Genomic DNA, 13,307 nt, shown 5'->3' on the forward strand with positions numbered 1-13,307 from the left:
GTATTATTCTGTGCATGCTGCTGTAACAAAGCATCTGAGACTAGATAATTTATAAACAATAACAATTTATTTTCTCACAGTTCCGGAGGCCGGGAAGATCAAGACTAAATCACTAGTACTTGGTGTCTGATGAGGGCCTTCTTGCTGTGCCCTCACATGGCAGAAGAGGCAAATCCTGTGTCCTCACATGGCAGAAGGAGGAAGAACAAAAAGGGCTGAACCCTTGTGAACCCTCTTTTAAAAGGGCACTAATCATGAGGGATGAGTCGTCATGACCTAATCAACTTCTAAAGGCCCAACCTCTTACTATTGTGCTTTGAAGATTCAGTTTCAGCATAAATTTTAGAGGCAACACAAACATTCAAATTGTAACATATTCAATGGTAAAAAGTGAAAGCTTTTCCTGTAACATCAAGAACAAGACAAGGATGCCCACTCTTGCGACTTCTATTCAACATAGTTCTGGAAGTCCTGGCAAGAAAAAGAAAAAGCATCCAAAGAGGTAATGATTATTCAAAGTGAAGTAACTCAGGAATGGAAAACCAAACTCATCCTATGTTTTCATATGTGGGAAGCAAAGCTATGTGGATGCAAAGGTATAAGAATGACACAATGAACTTTGGGGACTCAGGAAAGGGTGGGAAAGGGGATATAAAAGACTACAAATTAGGTTCAGTGTGTACTGCTTGGGTGATGGGTGCACCAAAATCTCACAAATCACCACTGAAGAACTTACTCATGTAACCAAATACCCACCTGTTCCCTCCAAAACTCATGGAAATAAAATTTTTAAAAAAGAGGGAAAATGGTTTCTGTTTGCAGATGGCATGATCTTATATATAGAAAACCTTGAAGACTACCAAAAATTAGAAGTAATAAAGTTGCAGGGTATAAAATCAATATACAAAAATCAGTTTTCTGTCTATACATTGACAATAAACTTTTCAAAAAAGAAATTCAGAAGACAATCTCATTTAAAATAGCACCAGAAAGAATAAAACACTTAATGTGGTAAAGGATCTGTACCCTAAAATCTGTAAAACACTGATGGAAGAAATTGAAGACACAAATAAATGGAAAGAGATGCTATGTTCATGGATCTGAAAATCAATATTGTCAAAATATTCATATTACCCAAAGCAATCTACAGATTAAATGCAATCTCTATTAAAATTCTAATGGCACTTTTCACAGAATTAGAATAAACAATCCTAAAATCAGTATGGAACCACAAATGACCCTGAATGGCCAAAGCAATTTAAGCAAGAAGAACAAAATGGGAGACATTACACTTCTACCCATGCACATATGGTCAACTAATCTTTGACAAAACTGTCAAGGATACACAATGAGGAAAGAAGACTCTTCAATAATGGTGCTGGGAAAACTGGATATCCACCTGCAAAGTAATGAAATTGGATATGATACATGAAAATCAACTCAAAATGAATTAAAGATTTAAATATAAGACCTGAGACCATAAAACTCATAGAAGAAAATGTAAGGAAAAACTTCATTACATTGGTCTTAGCAATTGTTTTGGATATGACACCAAATACACAGACAACAAAAAGATAAACAAATGGGACTACATAAACTCAAAATTCTATGCAGAGCAATGTAAACAATCAAAATGAAAAGGCAACCCATGGAATGGGGAAAACATTTGTGAGCCATTTATCTGATAAGGGTTAATAACCCAATTAAAAAATGGGCAGAGGACCTGAAAAGATACATATTCTTTTTTCCCAAGGAAGACTTACAAATGGTAAACAGGTATATGAAAAGGTGCTCAGCATCACTAATCCTCCGTGTTCTTCAAATTGTTTGATTTCAAATGCATACCAAAACTACAGTGAGATACTATCTCACACCTATTGGGATGGCTAGTATGAAACAGTCAAAAGAAAAAAAGTGTTCTCTAGTCTGGAGAAAAATGGAACCCTTATACATTATTGCTGGGAATGTAAATGAATACAACCATTATGTGAAATGGCACGGAGTTTCCTAAAAAAATTACAAGTAGAACTATATGATCCAGCAATCACTCTTCTGGGTATATACTCAAAGTTAGCAAAATAACTATCTCAAAGAGATAGCCACAGCCCTGTGCTCATTGCAGCATTTTTTACAATGTTCACAATAGCCAAAATTGAAACAACGAAAGTGTCAGTTGATGAATGAACAAAGAAATTGTATATATAGCAAAATATATTATATTATATACATATAAATATTATTTAGCTTTAACCCTTCTCCCATTTGCCTTGAGAATACTTGTCAGCCATGCTTGTGGCTGCAGCGTTTACCCTGAGATAACTTTGCCAGGAAATATCTTGCTTTTATGATTATTTTTCCATCATTCTAGTAAATCAACTTTGGGAACAAAAGACATTCTATTTATAACATTCTGTTTTTAGTAGCGGTATTTCCATTTACAAAATATAGTAATTCTTGATTGCTAAAAATGTCAAATCCTAGAAAACATAGCAGTCCTACACGTGATGTTAACATCATTCTCAAACAGTTGTTGGCCAGAGATTCATTGGATAAATTAAGGTTTCCCAAAATATATGATTCTGATGAGTCAGACAATTTTGATGTTAATTTTGTTTAGAAATAGCTTGGAGAACAGTTTTTATATTTTATTTTCACATTGAAAATCAGATTTGCTTCAGCCTCAAAAAGTGTGTTTATGTAAAATTAAATGAGCACTGGCAGTGAGCTGCACTGTTTTTTTTTTTTTTTTCTAAATGGGAACAGGATTAAAAGAAAAGGAAATTCTGCCATTTATGACAACATCAATGAACCAGGAAGACATTATGCCAAGTAAAGTTAAAGTAAGACCCAGAAGAATAATGCATACTCTTAATTATATGTGGAATATATAAAAGTCAACCTCATAGAAACAAATACTAGAAGGGTGATTATCAGGGGTCAAAGGGTAAAAATAGGAGCTGTAAGGTAAGTAAATTCTGGCGACCTAGTGTATAGAATGGTGACTAGAACTGATAATATATACTCAAAATTCACTAAGAGTAGATAAGTATATGGGTATGTTAACTAGCCTGATAATTTTACAATGCATACATATATTAAAATATCATATTGTACACCTTGAATGTACACACATTTTATTGGTCAATTATACCTCAGTAGAGCTAAAAAAATAATGAGTAACTTTTATAAACCTGAGATTGGCCAACTCTCCATTTCTCTGCTCTGATTTGGTGTATACATCTCACTTTCTGTAATCATATAGATTTCTCTTTATTTCCATTTGCCTGCTCTAGTGGAAATTTGGACGTGGGCAGGTGAAAGGGTAGGTTTTAATTCCATTACAGATTTCCAACTTGATTCTTAAAACTCCTCTCCTTTTTTGTCAGTTTCTAGACTAGATCTCAGGACATCTCAGGTTATTTAACGTATATCATTATTTCAATTTATTTAAACATCTTAGAGATTAACAGATCAGCCCCATCAATGTTAGTTGGATTAATCTAACTAAAGCAATGAGTTTCAGTTTATATCTACCTGCTTTCTGACTTGCAAATTAGAGTGTGTCTTGCAAAAAGTTATCTGCTCTGAGACCATTATACACACAAAGATAATTTATAGGCAAAACCTGAATATTGGATAATCATCAATAAAAATGCAAGCATATAGAGTGTTTACTTTGTGTTAGAATTTATAGTAGTTTTTTACATGTACTGCACCTTAAAATGAAATCTTTTATAGGGATATAGTTCTGAAATTTCACATTTTACGATTGCCAAAGCTCTGAAGTTTGGAGAATGCATTACAATACAAATACGCTGAGCAATTGTCAGCCTAGAAAACTTGCTGTCAGAGAAAATTAGAAATAGCTTCACACTACCAAATTAAGAAAACAATTTGGCAATACATTTTGGGCGCTTTCCCAATGTTTAATATCACTCGAGGGAGTGCCTACTTCTAATGAAAAATAAATTTGTAGAGTGAAAGAACATTTTTATTTGTTCCTTTACCAAAAGTAAAAATATGAATAAAGAAGATGGCTGCAGTACTGCATTTTTAAATGAATATAAAAGATCTTCTCTCATGTTAATACACTCCATGATTTGAAGAAGAGTACCCTTATTTTATTCCTGTATAACCTACCCAAGACCTATCCAAGGCTCTGGGTAAGAATAAGGAAACTGAAGACTGTTTTCAACTACACTAGAGTAACTAAGAACATACAATGCCTGTAGAGTCAGGGAAATCTCTAAGCATATCTTTCTGAACCTTAGTTCTTCACTTGAAAGATGAAGAAAATAGTATCTATGCCATAGGAGTGTTGTGAGGATTAAGTGAGATAATTTATGCAAAACATCTAGTATTTTGCCTCTTACAAAGTAGGAACTCAATGAATGATGGATTTTTAAAAAATCATTGTTTATTGGTATTATTTCTCTGAGTCCATTCCCTTTTCTTTAGTGCCCAAGAAATGGTACTAAAAGAAGAAAGTGAAGGAAAGTTTAGGAATGAGGGAGACTAGATATTTTAGCTTTAGAGTGATGATAAAGCAGAGAATCCTAGAACTGTGTCTCTGTTTAGTAATTTTCTGTTCCTAATAAAACAAAGCAAGGCAAAAGAGAAGAAAAGGTTTGTAGAATTTTAGAATAACAATCAATAAGGTTATGTTAGAATCAACCCAATAAACACATATCATTTCTGTGATTCAAAATGGAAAGGGTATCTCAAATTTAACTCCCATAACTTTAGAAATTTTAGTGACCAGAGTTTTTTTGTTGTCATATTTGTGGTGGATCTATGTCTATCTGGATACCCAGATAATGCATTTGTGGCAGCATGGTTCTTTCTGAGGTACACACCCTTTCCTTGAGCACGTACCAGCATAAGGTGCAGACTAAGGAAAAAAAAACAGCTTTTGTGAAACTGGACATTAAACTCAATACATTGCATTCTTCCCATTTTCCCCATTGTTTTGGATCAGAGTTGTGGTTTGGATTAAGTTCAGAGGGAGAAGTTTTTCAGGAGTCAAATAGTTTATATGATTTCAAGAATTTGTAAGCCCATGAATTGTTGACTGAGGTCTTGTCTTTGCCCTTCCTTTCTTGGGAAGTCCAAGTCCTTTCAACGTGTCCAGAGAGTCTAGCTTCTCTTTGCTGCTGCGTCTCTCACCATCTTCCCTTGCCCTCTGTGATTCAGCACTTCTCAACTTCTGTCATTTCTTTAAACCTGTGGCATCTGCTCCTGCATCCATTTCTTCACATGTGGCTTTCTCTCTGTGGGGAAAACACTTCTACGTCCTCTTTGCTTTTCCTTGTCTGCTTATCCTTCAGGTCTCAGCTCACAAGTCACTTTCTCCAGGAAGCTCTCTCTGACCTTTTAAGTTAGGGCTAGGTCCTCTTCTTTGTGCGCGCACATGTGTATTAGAAAACATAACAGATTGGGTTGCAAATTGGTGGGCTGCTCACTGTTCTTGTATTCCCATAATAGTGGAAACCATGCTCATTTCGTGTCTTCAGTGCCAAATATAGTGCCTGGCACATAGGAGAAGCTCACTAGATATTTGTTAAATCAATACATTTGAACTGTATTTTAAAGAACAAAAAGGAGGAGTTTGGGAAAGCACTGCTGGCCCAATTGTAACAGCTTTTATTTGCCCGTTAGCTACTCCTAGTTCCTTCTTGCCACATCTTTATAATCTCCTTTCTGGAATCTGGGTAAAATAGTAAGTAAAATATTAAGCATCTTCACAGCAAAGCCTGTTTAATGGTAATGGGGACTTCAGTTTATAGTGTATGTAATAAGTCAGAATAGCTTAGATGTTAAGTCCCAGATTTGGAGTTAAGCAAACCTGTGTTTAAATCCACCCTTACAGGTGGTGGCCCTCAACAATGTACATTGACCTATGCAAGATTATTTTCATCTATAAAATAGGAATAAAAATGTCTAAGACAAATGATTTGATGACAATTCCATTAGATATTTTATGTGCAATTAGTTTATTGAACATTGTGGGCTCAGTAGGGTGTGAGTAAGAAGCAACCTAACTTATTTTTTTCATTGTTTCTTTAAAGTTGTCTTGTTGACTGCTTCCTTCACCCTGGGTAAAATATCAAGCAGATAACAATGGGTTTTCTGATCGTTCTTAAGTGTGAATAGATAGTCTCATTTTCAGGTATTAAAGAGTCTAGTCCGTTGTGATTTCACAACAGTTTCTCACTTAGTTCTGAGTCTTTCCTGCTTGAGATATCCCAGCTTGGGATAACTTCAGGTTAGGAAAACCATGACGGGGGAAAGAGGTTATAGTGACCTTCCTTAATATTTTCAAAAGCTGTGTTACTTCTCCCCCTGTCATTCATTGAGCTGCTCCTGTTCTTACAGGGAAGAGCCTGGGAAAGGGAAGAGAGGGAAGGACACGAAAGTCCTTTTTGCCAGCATAGTTTTTACCCAGTATTGGCACGTTTCTAACGGGACAGAGGCAGATGCAAGCTATTTCTCTCTTGAGTTCTTGTCTGTCACTCAGAGGATCTCATTTCTGGGGATCTTCCTCCTGCTATTCCCTGAGGGAGGTGATATTTTATGGCTGGCTGCTTAACACTCTCCTCAGTCCATTTCTATCTACTCCAAACATCTTTCTTGGGAGTGCCTTACCCCTCTAAGCCCAACTTTTGGACAGGGTTCCTTGCAAGTTGACTCATGTCTGACTTCATTCCCCAATGCTACGTTTCTTTTTGTCCTGGAATCTCTAAAAGTTCTCAAAGTGTAAGGTATTCATCTCTTTCCAGTAAGTGGAGCCAGACACAAAGACCTTGTTTTACATAATAGAGTATGGGGAATTATTTTCACTTTTGATACAGCATTTGTATTACACTTATATTATGACCTTCACTCTAACTATATCTCTTCTGTCAGGCCAGGATGCTCTAAGCAGCTTCTGGCCTTTGGTTTTTTTTTTTTTTTTTTTTTTTTTTTGAGGGGGGGCGGTGGGGAGAGGGGCATAAGTCAGGTATCAGGTCCAATATCCCCCAAACTTCAGAGGATATACCCATCAGATTTCTGAAACCCAGGTTACTAGTTTGGAGGGTGGAAGAGGGAAGATACTGTACCTCGAAATGCTCTTGCTAAAGAAATGCTAATGCACCAGTGTCTCCTCAGCATTAGGCACGTGTCCTTGGTTGTTTATGCCCTCAACGTGGCCCAGTGTTTGCTAACCCTATTTGCTAGACCACCTGCTAGATGGTCTGGTATCTCTTTGGAATATTGGGTACTCATCACCCTTTGATTTCAGGTTTGGGTTACCAGCCAAAATTAACATGATGGGAAAACATCCCATTTGACATCCTGTTGTACATTTAAAATTTACATATAATATAGTTAATTAATAACTGGTTGTAGTAATTAGCTTGTTATTAAAGCAAAGCAGATGTGTCAGCATCAATTCTATCATTCTGAGTCATTCTCGCTTTTAAGAACGATGGGAAGATTTAAGAGCTGGATGTTAAATAAAATAAAAGATGAAAGACAACTACATCTATCTATGCCAGAATCACCACCTGGTCATTTCCCACCCCTGTTACAGGAAGAGATAGCAAGGAAGAATTTCCCTTTACTGAAGTATGTTGGGATTTTGTATCACATGTTATTTCTTTGATCTGGAATCTCTGTCCATCTCTCCTTTTGCCCATTTGTTTAAAAAATTCATTTATTTTCTTTTTAAGACATAGGAAATGTTTCAATATATTTGGAAACTTTTTCCACTCTATCTTTCAGAGGAGATTTTCCTTTGTATTCAGACAGCACTCCATATAGGTCTTTATTTTGAGGTTTAGTATATTTATTATATTTACATATTTATGAAATTCTTAATAAGAACCATGCCTTATTGCACAAGTTTGAATATGCAAAAATGCTTAAACTGTAATGTAACATTGGAAATTTTATGGTTAGACTAAAATATATGAGAATTATCGATTTGGTGTCTCTACTTCCTTTTTTATCATGAAACATTTCATCCACTGTTCATTTATGTTTTGCCCATTCTAACTTTAAAAGCCATTCCAGGCAGGCAAGCAGTAAGCTTTTTCATAAGCAGGGCCAGGATATGAAGACCTTGCTTTATGAACAATGGATAGAGTAGAAGGAATTATTTTCTATTTTGATACAAGATTTGTAATAGAGTTTATTTATGGAATAAGATTCAATAGATTGATGGAAATCATAAATTTAACGTTTACAATAAACAGGAATGCTGCTGTTTACAAAAGGACTGATATTTGTTACTTCAGTTCTTACTACCCTATGAGGTAGGTGGGTTATTGTGCTTATTATAAAACTGAAGCCCAGAGAGTTTAATAACTTGCCCAACCTCACATAAGAAAGAATTCATAGATTCATTATTCAAACCAATTCTAACTCAGGGTCCCATGTTCTTTTTATTATACAAATGCTCGATTTGTAAGTTATACAATTAATAACAGAAAGACATACACATGATTTTTAACTGATACAAATCTATTACATAGATCTATTTTTAGGTACCATTACCACGTCACTAATATTCAATGCAAAAAATTATGCTGAAATTTTTAAAAATTTATACTAGATTTTCCTATTTATATAGCACCTAGTACTTTAAAAAAGTGCTTTAATTTTCTTGCAGGATTCTCACAATAATTCAAACTCGGAGGCTTACTCTTCCTTTATTTTATTAACTCATAAATATCCTAAAAATAGACATAAATTCAATCATTTTGTGACATTCTATAATGCAGAAACTTGGTTACAAGGTTCTGAGAAAGTGAAACTATAAATTACAATGCCATTTATAGCTTTGAAGCAAGAGAATCTTTCATCCATTTATTTACTGATTAATTGTTCTTCTATCATAGTCCAAGAACATGGCTTAGACCTATAGAGAATATGAGCATTAATAAAGTTTATCCTTTGCCGTCAAGTATTTAATTTGAGATTGAATATGTATGTGATATAGACATACATAATGCAAATATTTAGTAGGAAAAAAACTGAAGGAGTAGTTAAAAAAGTTCAGTGGAAAGAGAATAGTACCACTTCAGAGAATAAGGGAGATTTTAGAGAAAAGACACTTAAATAGGATCCTGAATAATATAAGCAAATAAAAAAGAAAGAAAAGAATCTCCTAGAGTCAGTGAATAATAAGATCAAAGACAAAAATAGAAAGGCACAGGTTGAGTTTTGGAAATAATTGGTTGGACTATAAAATATATGACAAGAAGCAGAGTGAGATAGGTCTAGAAAGATATTTGAGGCCAGACAGTGAAAGGCCTGAAATATCAAGTGAAGAAATGGATTTTAATCGGTGCTGATGGGAAGCTACTGAAGGATTTTGATTAGGAGAATGTGACAAGTTGGGAGATGGATTCTGTAATCATTTTCACATTTGGAAAGTGGAAGAAGCATCAGTTAGGTACTCTAGCCTGGGCGACACAGTGAGACTCTGTGTCAAAAAAAAAAAAAAAAAAAAAAAATGCATTCTTCTTAAAATGCTTCAACAGTTCCCACTGTCTTCAGGGAAAATTAAAACTTTTCAATATGCCTGAGAAGATACCATGTTTTTTCATTTTTCCTTCTCCACCTCCCCTCACTTATTGTAACATGAGGTGCTCTCACTCCTGATACTTTCCCCACCAGGAAAATGCAGCTTCTGTCTTACCTGACTGGCTTCAAGAATATATGTAAATGTTATTAGTTCAGGGAAATTGTTTTCTTCTATAAAACAATAAAATCTACCTGTTATATGTCCCCATAGCACCATGAACTTCTCCTGCTCTGATTGTTATTCCATTTTATTGTAATTAGTTGTTTAATTGTGTATCTTTCCAGTGAAACCTCGTGCTCTATGGAGGCAGAAACAACAGGTGTCTTGTTAAATCATGCGGACACGTGTACCTGGGTCATGAAGGTTTCTCTCAAATAGATGTGTGTACATATGTGTATCACGTATAGAGAAATATCCTGGAGTACCAGCAAAGCAGTACATGCTGTTTTATAACTGAGAATGAAAATGTTCACAGCAAATAAATATTTTACGTTACTTGGTAGGTTTTTGCTTTTATAAATTAGAATGACCCTGATTTTTGGTGAGGAGAGTCAAACTTTGTTTCTGTTCATGATGTTAATATTTTGCTCTTGAGAACTGTTATTTCTCTGAGAGTTGGAGGATGGGAAATGTACTTTCTTTCTCCTCTCTGAGTTTACATGTATGTGGCTCCTCCATCCTCATTATCATCATCATCATCATCATCATGGCAGTTCTCATTTACTGGACCCTGGCAATATGCCAGTTCTGTTGATAGGCGTTTTATGCATGTGATTTCATTTAATCTAAACAACAAGAGATATTCCCTATTTTATATAACATTTGTGAAGAAATGTCAAATTAGAGAGATTAAGTAGCTTGCTCAAGATTACAAAAAATGTTGCTCTCATAGAAGTAATGAATAGAGCAGTGGTTTCTAGAGACTGGGAAGGGTTGGTGGGGTGAGGGAATAATGGCAGGTTGGTTATCAGATACAAACTTACACAGCTAAATAGGAGGAACAAGTTTTAGTGTTCTGTAGCTCTATAGGGTGAACTATAATTAACAATTTGTATATTTTCAAATAGCTGCAAGAGCAAAGTTTGAATGTTCCCAACACAAATAATAAGTTTGAGGTGATAGATATGCTAATTACCTGATCATTACACATTGTATAAATGTATCAAAATATCACATTGTACCCCACAAATATTTACAATTATTATGTATCAACTAAAAATAATAAAAGCAAAAAAAAAAAAAAAAAAGATTACACAGCTAATGAGTAACAAAGCTGGAATGGAAACCCAAATCCTATGATTGCTCAAACTGCTCTTAAACACGCCGGGTCATAGTTTTCCTCAATTATTTCTAAGCCCACCTCCACAAATCTAGTTAGTGTCAATATTGCCCTAGATGGAATGTCCATGACATGCTTTAACATGTCTATTAAATTCAGAGTTTAAAAATCACTTTTACATAATTCATTTCATTTAGTAACAATTTGGTAAAATTACTATGATTGATGGTCCAACTCACATTCTACAGATAAGAAAATCATAGGTCAGAAGTTGAGAGACTTGTTGAGGGTCAAACAGTAATGGACACATCCATGTTATTAGGCAAATTTGTTTTCTCCACTATATTGTGTTACCTCCATGTGTACTTATGTAAATTCATTTGCATACAGTTTAATGGATGAAAAATTATAGTGAGAAGTATTAGCTTCACGAACATTGTCCTTTTGACTCCAACAAAACAACAAAACTGATTAATTTATCTCTTATTTTCCTCAGTCTGTATATGAGGCAGAGGCTTCTGTTTCATTCCTTACCTAATATCAATATTCCAGTCATCTTAATAAGGCTCAGATTTTTGCTGGGTGGGGAAGGGAGCCAGCATGCCATCGAAAAAGTTTATGTCGAATATTCCCTTCTAGACATGGTGAGCCTTGTAAACAGTTCACAAAAACTAGAAAAATGGGAAGAATATTGTTTTGTTTAATGTCTCACTCACATGGACTTTAACAGTGCTAATGGCCATATGTAGATGATGAGCTACATGTGCGAGCTACATGTGTCTTCTGATTTTGTAACAAAGTGAGGCTCAGAGCAAAAGACTTGCTGTAGGTCACCCAACTTGTAGGGCAACCGAGGCTCAGATTATTAACACTAAATCCAATCTAATTGTGTTTTCTCTCTGTCTCTCCTCTTAATTTTCAGTGAGAATTTTTGGCATTTTTATTTATTTTTATTCATTAATTTATTTTTGAAACCAAGGCTCACTCTGTTGCCCAGGCTGGAGCACAGTGGCGTGATTTCTGCTCACTGCAACCTCTGCCTCCTGGGTCACGAGATTCTCTTGCCTCAGCCTCCTGAGTAGCAGAGATTACAGGTGCCTGACAGCATACCCAACTAATTTTTGTATTTTTAGTAGAGACAGGGTTTCGCCATGTTGGCCAGGCTGGTCTTGAACTCTTGACCTCAGGTGATCCGCCTGCCTCAGCCTCCAACAGTGCTGAGATTACAGGCGTGAGCCACCATGCCCAGTCATTTTGGACACTTTTAAAGGAAGATTATAGAAATGCTAAAACGATGTTGGTTTGAATTTGTTGATTCCCACATGGTCTGTGAAATTATTTACTCAGCACTATTGTACTCAGCTATATTCCTCTATAGTTACATCTGTAAGCACTATTGAGTATTAGAAAATGGTTTTGTAATATTTTTTTCTATAGAAAGATAGAATGATAATTCAACATTTCCCTTAGCATGTTTGATCAGAATTTGTTGTTTGTAATTGATAGTTTGGAGAAGTTTATTTCAGCTTTACAACTCATTGACAGAGCCATCTCTGCAGCTTCTTCACAGTCTTTTGCACAGAGATACGCTCTGGGAGCACCTCAGCTTGTTTACAATCCTTGGGCATGATCCTGACAGGCAAGCTGGTTCACAGAGGCTGTGTCTCACTCTGTAACCCCTTCCTTTAACACCAGCCTCCCTAGATTTTCTCCTGTGGGTTAAGATGGTATGAAGTTGCAATTTAGTGGTACCCAGGGTTCACTCCTTCAGCAGTTCCTTGTAGGGTAAAATAGAAAGTCTGGTCACTTGCTGAAGTTTATCAGAGGTTGTCTTACAGTAGAAGCTGGTCTTGGCCTCAGACCAAGGAGTGTCACTTTTCTTTATACCCTTATTCAGCTTCATTGATCTGAAGTTCACTCCTTATAACTGATCCTGAAGCCAATGAGAAGAAAGGCTGGATTTGGGATTGGGCGGGAATAGAGGGGAACAGAAGGCTTAAGATCCTATGATGCTTATGGAGGAAGCAAATTCCACAAATGATCAGCTCTGCTTCTGCAGAGAACAACGCTCTGTGTGGATTTGAGGTGGAAAACAAAGGCTTCCATCTCTGTTGTTGATGAGCAGATGGAATGAGCTTATGGGGTAAAGGAGCTCTCAAATCCTGATCCTAAGTAGACTCTGTATGGATTGCCAGAGGTAAATTGAGGCAGGAAAAAGAATGTAAATCATCATTGGTGAAGTGTCTGTTCAAGTCTTTTGTCTGCTTTTTTTTTTTTTTCGATTGGGTTATGTGTCTTCTTTTAATTGAGTTGTTTGAGTTCTCTGTATACTTTGGATTCAAGTTCTTCATTTGTTATATATTTGCCAATTTTTATCTTGGGCTGTGGCTTGCCTTTCCATTTCTTAACAATGAGTGTTAAAAAGCAGTTTTGTTGTATTAAAATAACAACAAAAAA

The sequence above is a fragment of the Chlorocebus sabaeus genome, chromosome 8 (assembly GCF_047675955.1).
Source record: "Chlorocebus sabaeus isolate Y175 chromosome 8, mChlSab1.0.hap1, whole genome shotgun sequence".
NCBI lineage: Eukaryota > Metazoa > Chordata > Mammalia > Primates > Cercopithecidae > Chlorocebus > Chlorocebus sabaeus.